This window comes from Amphiura filiformis, chromosome 8 (genome assembly GCF_039555335.1).
Source record: "Amphiura filiformis chromosome 8, Afil_fr2py, whole genome shotgun sequence".
NCBI lineage: Eukaryota > Metazoa > Echinodermata > Ophiuroidea > Amphilepidida > Amphiuridae > Amphiura > Amphiura filiformis.
In genome coordinates this window covers 55,764,263-55,783,832 of record NC_092635.1, presented here as the reverse complement: position 1 = coordinate 55,783,832, position 19,570 = coordinate 55,764,263, and the positions used below count along the sequence as shown (strand labels likewise).

The window sequence follows — 19,570 nt, the reverse complement described above, 5'->3', positions numbered from 1 at the left end:
ATATCACATGCTTTCTTTTCATGCCATGTGATATCAAAAACTATCACACTGCACGGCTAAAGTCATGATATAAACCATTATATTGTTGTCAATTTTGCGAACAGCAAGGAAGTGCAATGAATTTTTGGTCCGAAGCCATTACTTTTCAACAAGTAGTTCAAAACGTCTTTTGAAAGTAGAACCCCAATTTTTACTTTTTTGATATCCATTATTCTGAATTACAATACACAAATCCATGACTCGAATAGAACCAATCTCTGTTACCAATGGTTACAGTATTTAATTAGTCGTTGCTGGTTGAAAAGACGATTCATTTTGCTTATAAATCGCGGGCAGAGTGCAAGACCATCGTAAGTGACATTTTAGTGAATTTGAGAAGTTGATGAGTTTTGAAAATACATTTGAAAACTCACATTTGACAAATTACTTGTGAGTATTAAAACTTAATAATAATTATGTCTCAAATCCGCAAATAGATTAATTAGGATTGTCCATCAAAATTATATGAAAATGTTCTTACACAAATCCAAATAAAGGTGATGTTGACATACCTCAATGACATTTCGTGCTGTAACACAGTACTTTCTCAAATTGAATGACAAGCTTTGACCTTTGTCGTCGGCTGCTTCCTATTGGTAGCTAACGGAGATGGCGCTGTCAATAGCATTGAGACCCATTGTTGATTCATGTGGCTCAATCATGTACGAGACCTCAAAAGAACTTGCCCGTATTTTAGGTCCTTTGGTAGGCGAGACCCAACACTACGTGGTTAATTCTAAAGACCTTTCGGAGGGTCTAGCGGAGATTTTAATTGACGAAGGAGAAGAGTTCATGTCTCACGACGTGGTATCTCTATTCACCAACACCCCAGTCAGCTAATCCCTGAAGATGATTAGGAAGCGCCTGGAGGATGACAACACCTTGAAAGAACGGACTAAGCTAATCATAGACAACATCATGGAAGTACTTCGCTCCTACCGGTTTGGCACAGCGATGTGTCCCCCGGTCAGCCCAATAGTAGCGAATTTATATGTGGAGTGGCTCGAACAAGACGCGCTCGTCACTGTCCCCCTTGACCAGGGGTGCAAATTGTGATTTCTTCCTCAGGAGCAAGGTTTTTAGGCTCAAGATTTCCTCAATCATATCAGACATAAAACAGGTTTGTTCGTCACTTCGAAAGATGAGAATGGTAATATATGATGTTTTTTTAAAGAGACTCTATAGGCCTACATGCATGTAAGGCTTCGAGCTTTCAAAGGGGGCTTTATTTGGGAAAGTGTGCGCGCATAGCGCGCAACAATTTGGTATTTTGTACTATTTTGGCCCATGATTGGTGTGAATTTGGCTGGGACACGGGCTTCTTTCCTTTTTTTTTCCTTTCCCCCCCCCGACTTTCTCTTTAATTTTTTGTCAGAGGGAGCACTTTTCTCTTTCATTTTTTTGTCACTCTGCCCTCCCTTCTGATAGCTTTTCCTTATCAATAAATTCCTACCTCTCTTTTTGCGTTTGGTCTTTCTTGTTTTGAGTGTTCTTTAACAATATCATTTGAAAGGTACAAAGATTGAATTATATGAGACTAGCATCTGTTTGCAGCATGCCCTTAGTTTTAACTTCCTCAATTTTTGCATCAATATAGGGAATCAAATTTGCATATCATGTTCAAGTAGTTTGATTTGGCCTTCTCTATTTGTTTCCCTTTAATTTCCTCAAATCGTGCTGGTCAGTAGGAGCCACTTGCTGACCGTTGTATCTCCATTTCTGTTACCATGGCTGGTTACGGCCTTTTTTATGTTTACCTCTTAATGTTGATGGGTCCATTTCACTATCCTTTAGAACTTGTTCAGTGCTTTATGTTCTATTTGTATATTCCCCCACAATTTTCCAGGTCATCATCTCCTCACTAGCACTTATGATTTGTTAGTATTGATACACTGAATTCCTTTATGACTTCTTTTTTTCATACAATCCTCATTGCCTTCACTTTATAAATTTCCTCAGACATGTGCCCTAAATCATGTAAATTGTAACTTTCCTCATATATGCATTGTTACCCACATCCATACTCTAACACCAACACCTTCCTCTCATTTCTTAATCATGTGAATTCCTCAATATTTCGCACAGGTGTCTTCCTCTTTTCCATTCAGTAGCTTCACTGCTTCACCTATTAACTTAATATCTTTTGCAGAGATCTGTATCCCTCTTCTAGCTCCTCCTCTTCCTCTTCTTCTTTCTTCTTTCCTCTTTCCCTCTTCCTCTCCTCTTTTCTTTTTCTTCTCCTTTCCTCTTTTTCCTCACTTTCTTTCTTTTTTTTCTTCTCAAGGCATTATTTCCTCAATTTTGACTGTCATTTCCTAGGAGCGGTGCTCCCCGCTCCCGCACAATTTGCATCCCTGCCCTTGACATAAAACCGAGACTATGGAAACGCTATGTGGACGATGTGTTGGAAATTGTTAATAACAGATCCGCAGAGCCCCTCACGCTAATTGTCAAGAAACAGACGGGACAATTAAATTGTAAGTTTATAGAAAGAAAGCACATACACAGATCAGTATCTGCACTTCCAATCTCACCATCCCTTACAACACCAGCTTTGTGTTATCCGGACTATCATGGACAGAAATTATAAAGACTAGTAGTCACCGAGGAGAAAGACAGAGAGCTGGAGGAATTAATAAAGGAAGCTCTTTTGCGTTGTGGCTACCCGGAGTGGGCCCCCAAAACGATTCAAAATCCTAGTAAGCCAAAAGTAAATGACCAATCAAACCAACAAGCCGGGTTTTGTGTGCCTCCCTTATAAGCAGGGCTTGTCGGAAAACGCCAGAAGAATTGTCAAGAAACACGGTTATCAAGCGAACTTCAAACCACACAACACGCTTAGAAATCCCCTGGTTCATCCCAAAACAACAGCAGATTGCGTGTATGATATTCCCTGTTTAGGTTGTCCAAAACTGAGACGAATTATACATACGGTATTCGTCTCAGGTCCAAAATCCTATATCGGCGAGACTTCCAGACTTTTCGGTACAAGAATGAAAGAATATAAACTGAATCTGATTTGGTATTGCAAAAACATATACGAGGGCCCCAAAGTAATCCCCTCTCACAGACCATGTCGCTGAGGCCAATCTCGTGATAGGCTGGGACGAAGCCAAAATAAGAGACATTGAAACCAACTGAAAAAGGAGACACATAAAAGAATCAATATGGATAAGAAAAGGGGGCAGGCTAATACACTCAAGAGGGATTGTGGTAACTCCTTCCACATATCTATGATCAGTTATTGACAGCGCCATCTACGTCAGCTACCAATAGGAAGCAGCCAACGACAAAGGTCAAAGCTGGTCATTCAATTAGGGAAGGTGCTGTGTTACAGCACGGAACGTCATTGAAGTATGTCAACATCACCTTTATTTGGATCTGTTTAAGAACATTTTCATATAATTAATAATACAATTAATTTTAACTTAATAAAAATAAGATATCTTAAGTGCATTTTGTGTATGCTGTTGCATTCCACACAGAGGAAAAGAGGGAAGAAGACCCCACGTTTAACGCTTCGCAGCAAGCCACTCGCGGTGCAAGCTATCGCTCCCACAAAAATCCTACAACTTTTGATCAGAAATTGGGAAATTTTTAAATCCCCCCCCCCCCGAAGGTCAGGTCTGGTTACGCCACTGCTTTCAATCAACAACAAAATCAGTGTTCAGTGCAAGATCATCGTAAGTATAGCTCTACGAGATCAACGAGGTCTTGCTAACAGCAAAATACGGATATGCACTTACGACATCTAAATTTAATATTAACTGTTTTATTTATTATCAGCAACTTTTTATATTTTCAACAATATAAATAATTTTCCTGAATATTCTAGTAACACCACACAATCGTCGGTTAATGAACAACTTCGGGAAAACAGAAAAATGCTACAAAATCTATAAAAAAAGTATTATGCACTTACGACGGTCTTACACTCTGCCCACGAAACTATTACACAAAAACAAAGTTAGGTTATCTATGTAATGTTGTAATAAAGAGACATACGCGGGGCAGTCAGTATGTATTAAGAGTTGACTCGTGACGTCATATGTGGATTGTTTTCATGGCATTTCTCAATGATTACATTAACACTGTACCTTTGTCTTTCAAACAACACATGTAAAAATTATATCACACACATAATTACGTAACAGAATTAGCATACAATCAATGGTCTAGAGTCACCTGGTGGAATTGAGTCGTTTTTGTTAAGGGAAATAAGAGGCTGAAATGAGGTATTGTTGTATTTTCTATATTTTCTCGGGAATTAAAGAATGGAGAATGCTGCCCTTTGGAACCGTAATAGAACATAAAGTACCAGTTCATTAAGCTATGTTTGTTGGGCTGTAAAGGTTTTAGTTTATTTAAAATGCGTGGTCAAATATGTCTTATTTTTGACAAAAACAAGACTTTTCTTTCTATAAAAATCGTGATATTGCCAAAAATAGCAAACGTGGAAATTTAAGTGTTTTTTCCAGTTCTGTTGACTAATCTCCAAACATTAAAACGGGAGTCTCCCTAGAAAATATTTGAATCCGTGATTAAAATATAACTGTTATTCTACCATTGTTACATTTATACAAAAAGTAGTGGTACATAGAGAGAGGCCATCGTTTGAATGAGAAATTTATTTTTAAAACTTTTCTGTTCATTTCAGGTTGAGATCATCCATAAAAATTCATATGAATATTTAAATCAAAATTTTCATAGCATTTTGTAATATTTTAGGCCCTATTTACATGGAATTTGGCAATTTTCGTGCATTTCCACCATGTTGTATCGGTCATCCTACCTACGCATGCGCAGATTGTTGTTTGATTTGCACCAGTTATCATCGCACTGAGTACCAGCTCTCACACGTGACCATTCATTGTATTTTAGTCTGTTTCATTTTGGAGATAATTAATGTCATTTGTAATAACTGCTTTTCATTTTCGCCATTTTGCAGAATAATTTTGCTTCCATTCAAGCCCTAAAGTTGTTGAAGTTTCCAGACGTCCCATTTCCGCCAAAGTTTAATGGCAAATCTCATATTTGACCAAATGCAACCTGAGGACATAGTCTTTATTCCTGCCCAAAACTAGCCATATGCATCTTGTACTTTTGCTGTTCTCTGACATTTTAAACACGTGTCTTTGCTGTAATTTAAAAGGCCCGCCTTTTTGGGTGATTTGGCAGTGTCCCTAGTCTATTGATTTATGCTAATGCTGTTACGTAATCATGTGTATGATATAATTTTTACATGTGTTGTTTGAAAAACAAAGGTTCACTGTTTATGTAATCATTGAGAAATGCCATGAAAACAATCCACATATGACGTCACGAGTCAACTCTTAAAACATACTGACTGCCCCTCGTATGAATACAACTAACCTCTTCAACTGCATTTACATTGGCATTGTACTTCAATAGAACCTCGCATGCACCAATGTGACCATTGCCAGCTGCCCTATGGAGAGCAGTCCATCCATCCTGGTGAAAGGAGATGAGAATCGTTACATTTAGTTACAACTAAAATTGAAAAGAGTATTCGTAGTTTATCATATAAATTATAGGTTATCACACAAAAACAAAGATTATCTATATATCGTTGTAATATAATCATTCTAACCTCTCCAACTGCATTTACATCGGCATTGTACTTCAATAGAATATCACATGCACCAGTGTGTCCATTGTGAGCTGCCAAATGGAGAGCAGTCAACCCATGCTGATGATGAGAGATGAGAACCGTTACATTTAGTTACAATTAAAGTTGCTGATTGAAAAGAGGATTCATAATTGTTCTTATAAGCTCGTAATTCATATTACATAAAAACAAAGTTTATCTATGCATATAATAATTCATGAATAAAACTAACCTCTTCAACGGCATTCACATCGGCATTGTACTGCAATAGAATCTCACATGAAACAGTGTGTCCATTACCAGCTGCCAAATGGAGAGCAGTCAGTTCATCCTGATGACAGGAGATGAGGACCATTACTTTAAGTACATGTATTTATATAGTCATTGCTGATTGAAAAGATGATTCATTATTTTGCTTATCAATTCTAATAGTAATTTACTATAACAACGTTATCTATGCTAATCTGTGATCATCTTATTATTTAACCATCTTAGTCTGAAGTAATATTTTCCTATGGGATTTTCTAAATTTTCAAATCGATTGGGGAGCACCTACCGACCAAACTCCCCCACCCCTTACCCCTAAGACGCTACGCCATTTCAAAAGCAGTCCCCCCATCCTAATGATTATAGATATGAGAACCGTTGATGCTTAGCTCATTAGTCACTGCTGATTAAAAAGACAATTGATAATCCTACTTATCAATTCTATTAGTAATAGACAAAAACAAAGCAAGGTTATCACGCTATGAAATTGGGGTTTAACCCAAATCTCCACTTACAAAATTCACTGACCATCCAGGATTTGAACCTGGGACCTTCGGATCACTGACCCGATACTCTACCAACTGAGCTAATGAGTCAGACGGGGAAAAGCAGTGATGCCATTATCTGCAGGCCTTCAGTTCAAAACTCTCCTCTATCATCTTCTCATCCAAGAAGCTATGCTAGTTTTGTTGATTCGTGAATAAAACTAACCGTTACATCTAGTACTTCATAATCTCGCTTACCGCTTCCAATGGTAATACACAAGAACAAACGTTTTCTTTGCTGGTCTATAACAATAAGATCAATAAAACTAACCTGGTCAAGTGCTTTCACATTGGCATTGTGCTTCAATAGAATCTCGCATGTATCAGTTTTACCATCGCCAGCTGCCATATGGAGAGCAGTCCGCCCATCCTGACGACAAGAGAAGAGAACCGTTACATTTAGTAATTAAATAGTCATTTCCGGTTGAAAAGACAATTCCCAGCAAACACAAAACGTTTTCGACATCATTCGCAAAAGGTTATAAAGGTTGTCAGAAAACGTTTAAATGTCGGGTTATATAAAGGGTATAAAGAGTATAAAACGTTTTTATAACCTTAAAAAACGTTTTTTGATAATCTACTGCTCAGCAAACAAAAATGTTTTACAGAAAACGTTTAAATGTCGGGTTATATAAAGGGTATAAAAATGTTTTAATAACATTCCAAAAACATTCTTGAAAACTTGATACAAAACATTCTAAACAGAATGTTATTTTGGGGTTGAAAAAATATTTTGCGAAAAATGTTTGCCCAAAATATTTTCAATAACGTTTTAAAAACGTTTTCATGACCTTTGTATAACCCGACATTTAAATGTTATTAAAAGGTTTTTAAAAAAACATTTTAAGAACATTTTTGTGTTTGCTGGGTTCAAACATTTTAACATAATGTTATTTAAGTATTGACACAATATTTGGCAAAAATGTTTGTAAAAATAGTTTACAATAACATTTTGTAAAACATTTAAAAATATTGTTGTAGTGTGTTTTCATACAAAACGTTTTAAAACGTTATCATTACCTTTATATAACCCGACATTTTAATGTTATTAAAACGTTTTTACCTAAACCAAAAGCCAAAATATAACTTATTTAAAACGTTTTTAAAACGTTTTTGTGTTTGCTGGGTTCCTAATCTTGCTTATCACTTCCAATGGTAATACACTAGAACAAAGTTAGGTTATATTTGCTAGTTTGTATGATAAGATTAATAAAACTAACCTTTGTTGAGACTGCATTCACATTGGCATTGTACTTCAATAGATTCTCACATGTACCAGTGTGACCATTGCCAGCTGCCAAATGGAGAGCAGTCCATCCATCCTGATGATAGGAGATCAAACCCATTATATTTAGTCATTGCTGGTTGAAAAGACGATTTATATTATTGCTTATAAATTATAGTAAGCTATAGTACACACAAACAACATGAAATGTTATCGATGCAACTTTGAAACAGTAAAACTGACAGTGGCTTAACCAGGTTTTCGGAAAATATGAGAGTGAATGTGCCGACTCAAAAAACCCTATGATTTCACCGACAATGTTCTTGTCCAGTATGTCACATAAGTGACACCCCCATGATTTATAGCTTTCAGTGGCGTAACGGTTCAAATTCCACTGCGCTTATTGGGACAAATGCGCAATAAACTTTATTATGGAGTGTCGTTACAGACAGTCCAATTTCCGTCGGTACCGACCAACTGTGATGTATAGTACCGACACACTATACCCTCTGGCACCACTACAGCAAGATTCATGTATAAAACCAGGATAGTTGATTTCTCAATTTTCCTGATAAAACTTACCATTGTTGATAATGCATTTACATCGGCATTGTACTTCAATAAAATTTCACATGTACCAGTTCGACCATTGCAAGCTGCCGAATGAAGAGCAGTTAACCCACCCTGTGATAAGAGATGAGAACCGTTATATTTAGTAATTAAAATTTTCATTGTAGGGTGAAAAGATAATTGATATTATTTCTACTTATAAAAGTACACACAACCAAAAAGGTTATCTATAAAGAAACATTTATATCTATTTATAAAACTAACCTTTATTGTTACTGCATTTACATTGGCATTGTATTTCAATAGAATCTCACATGTGCCAGTGTGATCATTGACAGCTGCTGCAAGGAGAGCCGTCAACCCATCCTGATGATATGAGAACAGGTACATTTAATACTTAATAATTAAGTCTTTGCTTATAAATTTAAATACACAAAATACGTTATTCGAGTTCATAATAGGCATGTCACAGTGGCTGCACAATACTTCTGCCACACTGTGCATGCAAGCATAACAGTAAATTGAAAAGCGCGCGCATGAAAGTTGTTCAATTTTGGCAAACATCCATGCCGAAAAATTAATTTCCTCATATGTGCTATTTATCACAATTGTTTGAATTTTTGATATATGGTGTGTGAAACCTTTCTGTGACTACCATCGGGTTTTTAAAAATAAATATTGCTTCGTTTAAGAGCTACTACATGTTTTTATGGATTGTTGAAGATCCCTCATAAATCAATAAACATAGGCCTTTTGAAAAATCAAGATCTACCACCATTTAGCTGAAATACTAATCTTTCTAAGCATGTAAATTATTTCCGTCGACAACGAATGGCACACTTGAGGAAAACGATTTGAAACAAAACATTTTTAAGTGAGTTTAAAGGGAGTAATATTCCAAACCACAATAGCTCTAAGCCATTGTGTGTGTCCAAACCACACCATTTTTGTATACGCGGTATAATAGAGGGCTTTTCCTTTTACCGTTTCTCTTCCCATGTTAATCCAGATAACAAAATGTTTATTTAAAGTCTCATTGCAAATGAATTTTTATTTTACTTTTCGGATTTGGCTTTGAGCAATGGTGACACATACCATATTTACAGAAAAATGAAAATTCTATTCCAGACACCGTCAAAATGTCAAAGTTTGTATTTTTTGTATTATATTAAAGTAATTAACTACAGATTCTTTACTCAACATCATAACAGGTTCATACTTGACAAATTCATGATGAATGAAAAGACTTTCATTAAATATTGGAAAAAAAATTACTCATGCCTAATTTACATAATAATATCATGAATACATAATTAGCTGTAATAAGCTAATTTGCATAATTGATTACTTTTTGTGTATTTTTTGTTATCAATTGAAAGAACTTTGTATACATATGTTTGTGAAAAAACCGCACCCTGATATCATGTACGGTTTTCTTTTGGCATCAATTTTGCATATTAATTAGCTGAACTTAGTCATTTTTTCAACTTTTATTTGTCTGCAGATTGGCCGGAATTGCTAGAATAGTATATTTGGTTAATTTATTACAATTATTCAATGATAGATTTTTAATTTTGTTTTCTTTGACGAAGTTAAAAAGATAGGCAATTAACCTGTGATACTTAAATTAACGTTGCTTTTTCAACCAAGTGTCCAAATAAACCTTCAAAATCTCGAAATGTGCCAATTTTGTCATTACATCAATTTGTGGCAGATTTGCATTCCATTTATGAGCATCTTAAAATTGACACTACGTCACAATGCATTGACCGATTTCAATTCGGTTTTTGATTTTGATGCTTTAATAAAGGTCATTCATGTAGAAACATTAAATAACGTGTTTCTGCTGCCCTTATTTTTGAGGTGATATACCTAAGATTAGTACCGACACACTATACCCTCTGGCACCACTACAGCAAGATTCATGTATAAAACCAGGATAGTTGATTTCTCAATTTTCCTGATAAAACTTACCATTGTTGATACTGCATTTACATCGGCATTGTACTTCAATAGAATCTCACATGTACCATTTCGACCATTGCAAGCTGCCGAATGAAGAGCAGTTAACCCATCCTGTGATAAGAGATGAGAACCATTATATTTAGTAATTAAAATTTTCATTGCGGGGTGAAAAAATGATTTTTATTTCTACTTATAAAAGTACACACAACGAAGGTTATCTATAAAGAAACATTTATATCCATTTATAAAACTAACCTTTATTGTTACTGCATTTACATTGGCATTGTATTTCAATAGAATCTCACATGTGCCAGTGTGATCATTAATAGCTGCTGCAAGGAGAGCCGTCAACCCATCCTGATGATATGAGAACAGATACATTTAACACTTTTAAGTGTTAAAATTATTTAAGTGTTAAAATTATTAAAATAATTAAGTCTTTGCTGATTGAAATGACGATTCATAATTTTGTTTATAAATTTAAATACACATATTAAGTTATGCGAGTTCATAATAATGAAACGAACCTTTCCCTTATTGCCATTAACATCGGCATTGTACTTCAATAGAATCTCACATGTATCAGTGTGACCATTGTTAGCTGCCCCATGGAGAGCAGTCAGCCCATCCTGATTATAATAAAAATGAGAAACGTTACATTTTTAAATAATTTAATAGTCATTGCTTGTTAAAAAGACGATTCATATTTTCCTTATAACAGTGCGGGCAAATTGGCAGATTAGGAAATGTGACGAATCTGGTAATACCATTTTAGATATAAAATATTTTTCAGACTCCATCAAAATATTTCTGAACATTCCCATGTTGTTGTTGTTGTTTTTAGTTGTCTCAGTTATTTCATGTTGTTAATTCTATTTTTCACACACCCGCCAAAGGATTATGAACACTCCCTTAGTATGTTGCTCATTACACGTCTGTTGTTTTTACTTTAGTTGTCTCAATAGTTCTATGTTGTTAATTCTACTTATTCACACCCTACTGAAGGATTCTGAACACTCCCTTAATAGCATGTTGCTGTTGTTTAAGTACGTTGTTGTTGTTTTTGGTTGTCTAAGTTCGTTCATGTTGTTAATTCCAATTTTTTCACACTCCACTAAAGGATTTCTGAACACTCCCTTAGTATGTTGCTGTTGTTTAAGTTGGTGTTGTTTTTAGTTGTCTCAGATGTTTCATATTGTTAAAGTCACCTACACCTCCATTCTCAAAAATACGTCCCACAAAAAAAAAATTCCATAAATTTAAAAAACGCCTCAATCTCAAAAAGATTTTTTTGCTTCAATCAGAAAATTCAATGTTCGAGTTTCTTTGGGACTGTTTAGGCTCTCAGACAAAGACACAATTTTAAAAAGGCTCATGTTCTCGCCCAATGGCCCGTATTTTTACTCTATAAGTAATAATTAGTATCTGAGCTTTCATTTTGATATCAAATAAACTACCATAATTTTTTACTTGCAAAGGTACACTAAAAACAAAGGAATCATAATGAAAAGTGTGACGTGACCACCCTTTTTGGACGCTGAGTACAAAATGCAGTCAAAGATGGTTTTATTATGCAGTCTCAAATTTAATAAAAAGATATTAGTAGAGTATTTGAAGCATTTTGGAAGTGCTCTATGCATGTTTTAAACAGATTGATTTAGTAGGGCAAATACACTGATCATTACGCCTTTTGTTTGGAGCTAATCGGACATACGGTTTTTATAATACACACAATTTCTTTGTATTGTATTGTTTTTATCAATAGCTAATATGACTTAAACGTGCTCATTAATATGCAATTTTGCCAATATTTTGGCAAACAGGATATTCCTGAAAAAAATTGGTGTCAGTTCCAATTTACAATGTAATTATTATTTGAATGTAATGTTAAAGATGGAATTGCATGAGAAGTTTTGCACTGCAGCACTAACAGGAACATTTAGTGGTAGTTCATTTATCATTAAATAATTATACACTTATATACGTGTTTTGGCGCAGCGTCAGCCTTCCGCTAAAAACGTTTCTAAAAATCAAAAATATGCAAATGAGGTAGCTAATTTGCATATTTTGCGACAAAAATCACATGGGATCTTAAGACTGCCCCTTACCACCATCCCACCAAGTTAAATCTCTATACGCCTCACCAGTTCCAAAAATGGCAAAAAGCCTTTTTTAAATAAACAAATATGCAAATGAGGTGGCTAATTTGAATATTTTGCGACAAAAATCACGTGGGATCTTAAGACTGTCCCTTTACCACCACCCTACCAAGTTACATCTATATACCCCCTACCAGTTCCGAAAAATGGCAACAAGCGTTAGAAAAAAAGGTAATGAGGTGGTTGATTTGCATATTTTGTGACAAAAATAGCATTTGATCTTAAGACTGCTCTTAACCATCACCCCACCAAATTACATTTGCCTCACTAGTTCCGAAAAATGGCCAAAAGCATTTCGACAAATAAAAAAATAGGCAAATGTGGTGACTAATTTGCATATCTTGCGACAAAAATTGCATCGGATCTTACGACTGCCGCTTACCACAATGTAACAATCAAGTTACATCCCTATACGCCTCACCAGTTCTTCGAAATGGCAAAAAAACAACACCCAAAAAACAATTTTAAAGTTAAATGTGCAAATTAGCTACCTAAAATTGCATCAAGTCTTAGGGCAGCCACTTACCACCACCCTACCAAGTTACACCCTAATACACCTCACCAGCTCCGAGAAACTGCCGCTTACCACAACCTCATCAAGTTACATCCCTATACGCCTCACCGGTTCTTCGAAATGGCCAAAAAAAAGGTAAATATGCAAATTAGCTACCTAATATGTATATTTTGCGCCAAAAATTGCATCAAGTCTTAGGGCAGCCACTTACCACCACCCTACCAAGTTACACCCCAATACATCTCACGAGCTCCGAGAAACTAACCTGGAAGCCAAAGGCATTTAAAAACAAAGTTCACACAATACAAATGTATAAAGACCCCGTTATAGCATAAGGCAATTTATAAGTCATTTTAAATGATTTTAAATGTGACGTATAAAATTTGTCTATAACACAGGGAGATATAAAATATAGGGATTTGGGTACTTTTTGTTCAATTTTCACAGAAGTTGAAGGATTTTGACGCATGTTTTTGTTTGTCTGTTTACCCCAGGGTCGCTGAAACAAAGAATTATATTAATTAAATCACCTAATTTATAATTAATAAAGGACAAAGAAAGATAAAAGCAAAAGTATGCTTCATTTAGTTAAACAATAGTAACATCCCTGTTGTGTACAAAAAATAACTCTATACGACAATGCATATCAGGATCAATTCATGGACTAAGTGCACAGGGAAATGTTGATTTCTCAGCGGATGGAACAGCCATTTTTTTCAGAGGGAGTATGTAAATTAAATGGAACAGCTATTTTGGGGCCATTATTTCAGAGTATGTAAATTAAATGGAACAGCCAAAATGCCAATGGGTATGTAATTTAACTAGAACAGCCTTAAATTGATATCGATATTAATATTGACGTCACAGATTCGATTTGTCACGTGATCGTCAAACCTGTAGTAGAAGGTGTCAGTTCTGCAGGAACTGACACAAAAACAATGCACTGATGAATGTTCATAACATTTTTATTTAATAGAATATTGGTTTCAAACTTGGTTAAAGTGTTCCTGATGGCTTCCAGATAATTTATGCATAATTAATTAGCCAGCTGCCCTAATTTGCATAATTAATTAGCATTTATACAAATAGCTCATTAATTATGCAAATATGCAAATTAGAGGGCGGCTAGACTATATAATACACTATAACATATTAGAAACACTTTGACCAAGTTTCAAGGCAAAAGATCATGAACATTAAAGTACCGGGTCTCCCCAAAAAAGGTTACATGTAAATTTTTGACAAGAATCTAAGTTAATGTTAACAAATATAAATATCCTTCTCATGACATAATCTACGTACCCTCTACATTGTGTACTAGTACCCCTGTGAATGTCAAGTTCCTGAAGTTCACAACCTACGTACTTAGCCCGCATTCCAGGCATTCCTGACCAAGCTATTTACGAGACATAATGCAACACGAGGTTGATTATATCACCGTCACAGCCACCGTGCATGGCAGATGCAGTATTTTATTTTGATAAACAAGGAATAAATCTTGTTCATTTTTATTTCAAGAGTTCTGTCAGAAATGTAAAAACAAACAGCAGCGATTTCATGTCAACAAAATCCAAGCAAGGCCTAAATGCAGGGCCGGATTTACCTTTTTGGGGGCCCTGGGCCATGCCAAAACTAGCCCCAAACGCACTGTGAAGAAGGCTTGTGCACGCAAGTGGACAAGTTCTTAGATTTAACTAGGACATATGCGCGCGAAGCGCGAGAAAAATGTCAATTTTAGACTTTTTAAGCCCCAATTGAAGCTTAATTTTGCTATATAAAGGTACCCTATTTTGGCCTAAAACATGGTGTTTTTCGGCTAAAATGGAAGATGCACACTGCACAGGGCAATTTTGGGGACCCAAAAATTTGGGGCCCTGGGCCCGGCCCATCTGGCCCTATGGTAAATCCGGCCCTGCCTAAATGCAAAAGATTGTTATTAATTTCACTATGTTGATGACAGGAGATACAGTGTGCTTCTCTAATGACTATGTTCCTTTACTCATGATGCAGTCATGTCTACAGTATAATTCATCTCGACCTTTGCAGGACTTAAACCCCATTAAAAGCTATTAAACCAAGATAAAACTCATTGAAACAGCTCAACTGATTAAATCGGATCTTCTCTGGTTGTGCACATGTGTCTGTTTTATATGTGCGGTATTGCTATGAGGTGCTATAATACAGCTTCAGTTGGGTAACTGATTATAAAGGAAACGCAAGGAAACAATGGTATGTGGACCTTTGTTCACGAAATGAGACAATGGCCTGCTTTTTGTTAACCAGCATTCTTGAAAATGAGCAACATAATGATTGTTGACTTAACACGGTTTGGAAATAATTTCTTCATATTTTGGTGTTATCTGTCGTTTACATATCCTTCCTAAAACACAAAAGTGCGACTATTTCCAAACACCTAAATTAGCTAAAAATTTAGGACATGTTACAAAACTATATTTTCTAGAATTTCATAGAATAGTTTAAATGTAGCTTGTACCGTTTTTTTGTGGCATCCTTCAGAACGGAGCGGTCCGTTACCAATATAGCTCAATATTTTCGGTCAAATCTCCATTCAATTAACACGGCGAGTTGGGTAGCTATGAGCTAGCTATGCTTTGCTCTCACTCATATTCTACGAAAGTGCGACTATTTCTGAACATCTAACCTAGCTGTAATTTTAGGTCATGTTAGAGAAATATATTTGCTAGAAGTTTGGAGAATAGTTTAAATATTGGCCGGTTATTTTTTACACAGTGATGTTAACTAGGCAAATGCAATATACTTCTAACATACACTATTTGTAAAGATCGCGCGTCAATGGTGAGAGCACTGTGTATTGTGTATAGGAAAACGGACAGTAACTGCAGTATGTATGTTACCACCAAGAGTCAAGAAGGTCTAAAACTGATTTATTTTCAGTGTACAATATTTAATTTTTCAATATAATAAAATGAAAAATAAGAGAAACATAAAAAGTAATGAAGAAAAGATCTGAAAACAAGCGCTTTTGTTCAACTTTCGTTGTGCGATATTTTGATGGTTAGCCACTCTTGACATTGTCTCGGTCCCAGCCGGTTTGTGTTCCTCCGTCACTAAACAAACCGTCTGGCGACAACCCCGAAATGATGATTGCTGATTGGTTCAGGGTCGGTTAATGAATTTCCAAATAAAAAGGTTTTCAATTGGCTATGGCTGATGAATTAGGGCGTGACTCGTGTAAGTGACACAAACATCGTACTTTGTAGATACCACAAACGCAAAATGTACGCTAACTTGCCGCCACTGAGGCGCCAATCGTCTGATATCGCCTTTCATGTCAGCGACTCGCAACGCGTACTCACATACATTGTGTTGATTAATACGGGGATTTATATCACCGCATGGCTGTCCACCAACTTGCCTTATTTGGCAACCCAATATTTTACTGAGTTAATTCAGCCAATCAGGAAAGACGTACTATGAGGTTGTCGCCAGACGGTTTGTTTAGTGACGAAGGAGCACAAATCGGCTGGGACCGAGACTACTCTTGACACCCCTGTCATCTTTCGCTCATAAGTTAAGTTGCTTTTAAGATACAGAATTGAAACTCAGCAAACAGTTACAAGAAGGATACATAAATAATATCTGAAAAATTACATTATTTTGTTGTACCATGACGAAATGCGCTTCATTTTCTACGTGTAACCTTTTTATGGGACACCTTGTACGTACCATGAACATTTATGTATTGATTTTTAGCAAAATATTCGCAAAAATGACATATTAATGAGGCTTTTGACTGCTTATAGCTTATTAAGCCTGTAGAGACGTTGCCACTTCCGGTTTAGGGGTCAAAGGTCAACCCAGGTCAAAGGTCACTTCCGGGTCATGGGTCATGAGGTCAATCGGAAGGGGTCAAAGGTCAACCGGAAATGCCTCCATTTTGAAAGGTCAACCGGAAATACCGCCATTTTGAAAATTGAAAAAAAAATTCAAAAAAAAATTTCACAAAAAATTTCCCAAAAAAAAAAATCACAAAAATTTCCAAAAAAAACATTACAAAATATTTTTCAAAAAAATACAAAATGAGCCAATGAGCATGTAAAATGAGTAAATGAGCAGTGAAATGAGTAAATGAGCGGTGAAATGAGCAAATGAGCGGTGAAATGAGCAAATGAGCGGTGAAATGAGCAAATGAGCGGTAAAATGAGTCAATGATGCGTGAAATGAATCAATGAGCATGTCAATGAGCATGTAAATGAGTAAATGATCAGGGAAATGAGCCAATGAGCTGTGAAATAAGCGGAGTAATGCTATATATAGAACTGGATAAAACCGGTTAGAACCAGTTCTCCTCTCCCCTCCCATCACCACCAAATATACAACAAAATGCACAAATGCGGCAAAATGCGTCGATTGCGTAACAAAATGCGTCAAAGCGTAACGAATCGCGTCAAAAATGCGTCAATGCGTCTTGAAATGCGTCAAAGCGTAACGAATCGCGTCAAAAATGCGTCAATGCGTCACAAAATGCGTCAAAGCGTAACTAATTGCGTCGATTACGCAACGAAATGCGTCAAAGCGTTATAGATTGCGTCAAAATGCGTAAATTGCGTCGATTGCGCAACGAAATGCGTTACGCAAAAGGGAGGTTAGAGGTTTAAAATTTGGGTAATAACGAGTAAAAGAGCCAATTGTATTTTGTTTCTCTACTTTATTAGCTTTAAAAGTACGCAATTGTTTGCGGGTTAATCATCGCGGGTTAATCTTCGTCCGTGGCAGACTCATCAACGTCATCATCTTCGTCGTACTGGAACAGCCCGTCAAATTTAGACCGATGTTTGGCCATCGTTCTCTTCACGGCTTTGTCTACCTCGACACCTTTCTCCATTTTCTCCTCGAGATCGTCCGTGATCTCCGTATAAACGTCTTCGTCTTTGAGACGCGCGTGACGGTTTTCAGGTAGGCCTTTTCCCTAGCCATCTCCGGGTCCATGCCGTCTTTGATGTACTTTTCGTATTTTTCCCTCCTCATGTCTTCCGTAGTTTCTTTAGCTCCATCGTACCATTCCCGATAAGCCTCGTTGTCTTCCAGTTCATCGTTGTCTTCGTCCGACACTTCGCGCTCTTCGACCTCCGACTCTTTATCGTCGGAATCTATATCCTCCTCTTCTTCTTCCTCTCTTTCCTTGGAGTGTACGTGTCGCTCGTGTCTCTCGAGATCGTACTTGCGCGAGAACGTCCTGCCGCACAGGGAGCAAGGGTAAGATTTAAAGGTATTCATGTTGACTCTTTGAAGGCTCGAATCGAAATGACCGAGAGGTTTAAGCTAACCGGTTTATATAAGCTTTTGCGTTACGCATTTTGTTGCGCAATTTACGCATTAATCGACGCAATTAGTTACGCTTTGACGCAAATTACGACACAACGACGCATTTTGGACGCAATTCGTTACGCTTTGACGCATTTCGATACGGGGTATAGAATGAAAAATATGATATTTCCTCAGACAAAATAATTTTTTAAGCGCATCGACCTTTTGACTTCTCGACCCCCGCGGGTAGTTTGTAATTCGACCCTCACCCTGTATACCGAATTTGACGCCGACACGTTCCATAGAACGGTCGATACGTTTTAAATTAGGGAAAAAAAATTCTTATTTAAAAAATTCAATGTTTCTAGAAAAAAAACACCCCCTGAGGATCATTTTGGGTCAAAGTTCACTTCCGGGTCAAAGTTCACTTTTGACCCGGAAATTTTTTTTGAAATTTTTTTTTTTTTGAAAATTTTTATTTTTTTTGTAATTTTTTATTTTTTTGAAAACATTTTTTGTAATTTTTTTCTGGAAAAATTTTTTAATAATTTTTTAAAATTTTTATATTTTTTTTAAAATTTTGAAAATGGCGGTATTTCCGGTTGACCTTTCAAAATGGCGGCATTTCCGGTTGACTTTTCACCACTTCCGATTGACCTCATGACCCATGACCCGGAAGTGACCTTTGACCTGGGTTGACCTTTGACCCCTAAACCGGAAGTGGCAACGTCTCTACAGGCTATATTACTACTTTGATTATTGATAAAAACAATAGTATACAAAGAAAATATAAATTGATGTATTATAGAAACCGTATGTCCGATTTGCTCCAAACAAAAGGTATATTGATCAATGCTCAGAGCATTTTCTTATATCTAGAAAATGCCTCAAATACCACTAAAATTGATAACCTTAAATTGTCATCTTAATCATGCGTTAAGTAAAACCTCCAAATATACTATAGAAACTGTCGTATGCTCGGGTACTGATATTTTGAGCCACCCTGTACGTCTTGCAGTTGAGTACGTGCTGCAATGTATGAGAGAAATGAAATCAACAACATTTCGTGTTTATGAAGTTGGCTAGTATATAGTATCCGGGTATAGTATGAGTACATTATTTAAAATAAAACGAACTTTACTTACATGGTCTTTAAAATTAGGGTTTGCACCAGCAATTAGTAGGTGTTCACATTCATTCCTAAGGCCTGCTGTTGCTGCTTTCAATAACTCCATTTTGATTTAGCGATGTTTGGTTGATTGGTTGGTTGGTTGCGTTGGTTGGTTGGTTGCGTTGGTTGGTTGGTTGGTTGGTTGGTTGGTTGGTTGGTTGGTTAGTTGGTTGGTTGGTTGGTTGGTTGGTTGGTTT

The 19,570-nt window shown here is 36.3% G+C and overlaps 1 non-coding gene across 1 annotated transcript; it reads right to left on the bottom strand.

Moving 5' to 3' along the window:
- Window positions 1-6,458: 6,458 nt before the first annotated feature.
- On the bottom strand, window positions 6,459-6,532 carry Trnat-agu (transfer RNA threonine (anticodon AGU)). Its single transcript has one exon. It is a non-coding gene; the product is annotated as a tRNA-Thr (tRNA).
- Between the last annotated feature and the right edge of the window lie 13,038 nt (window positions 6,533-19,570).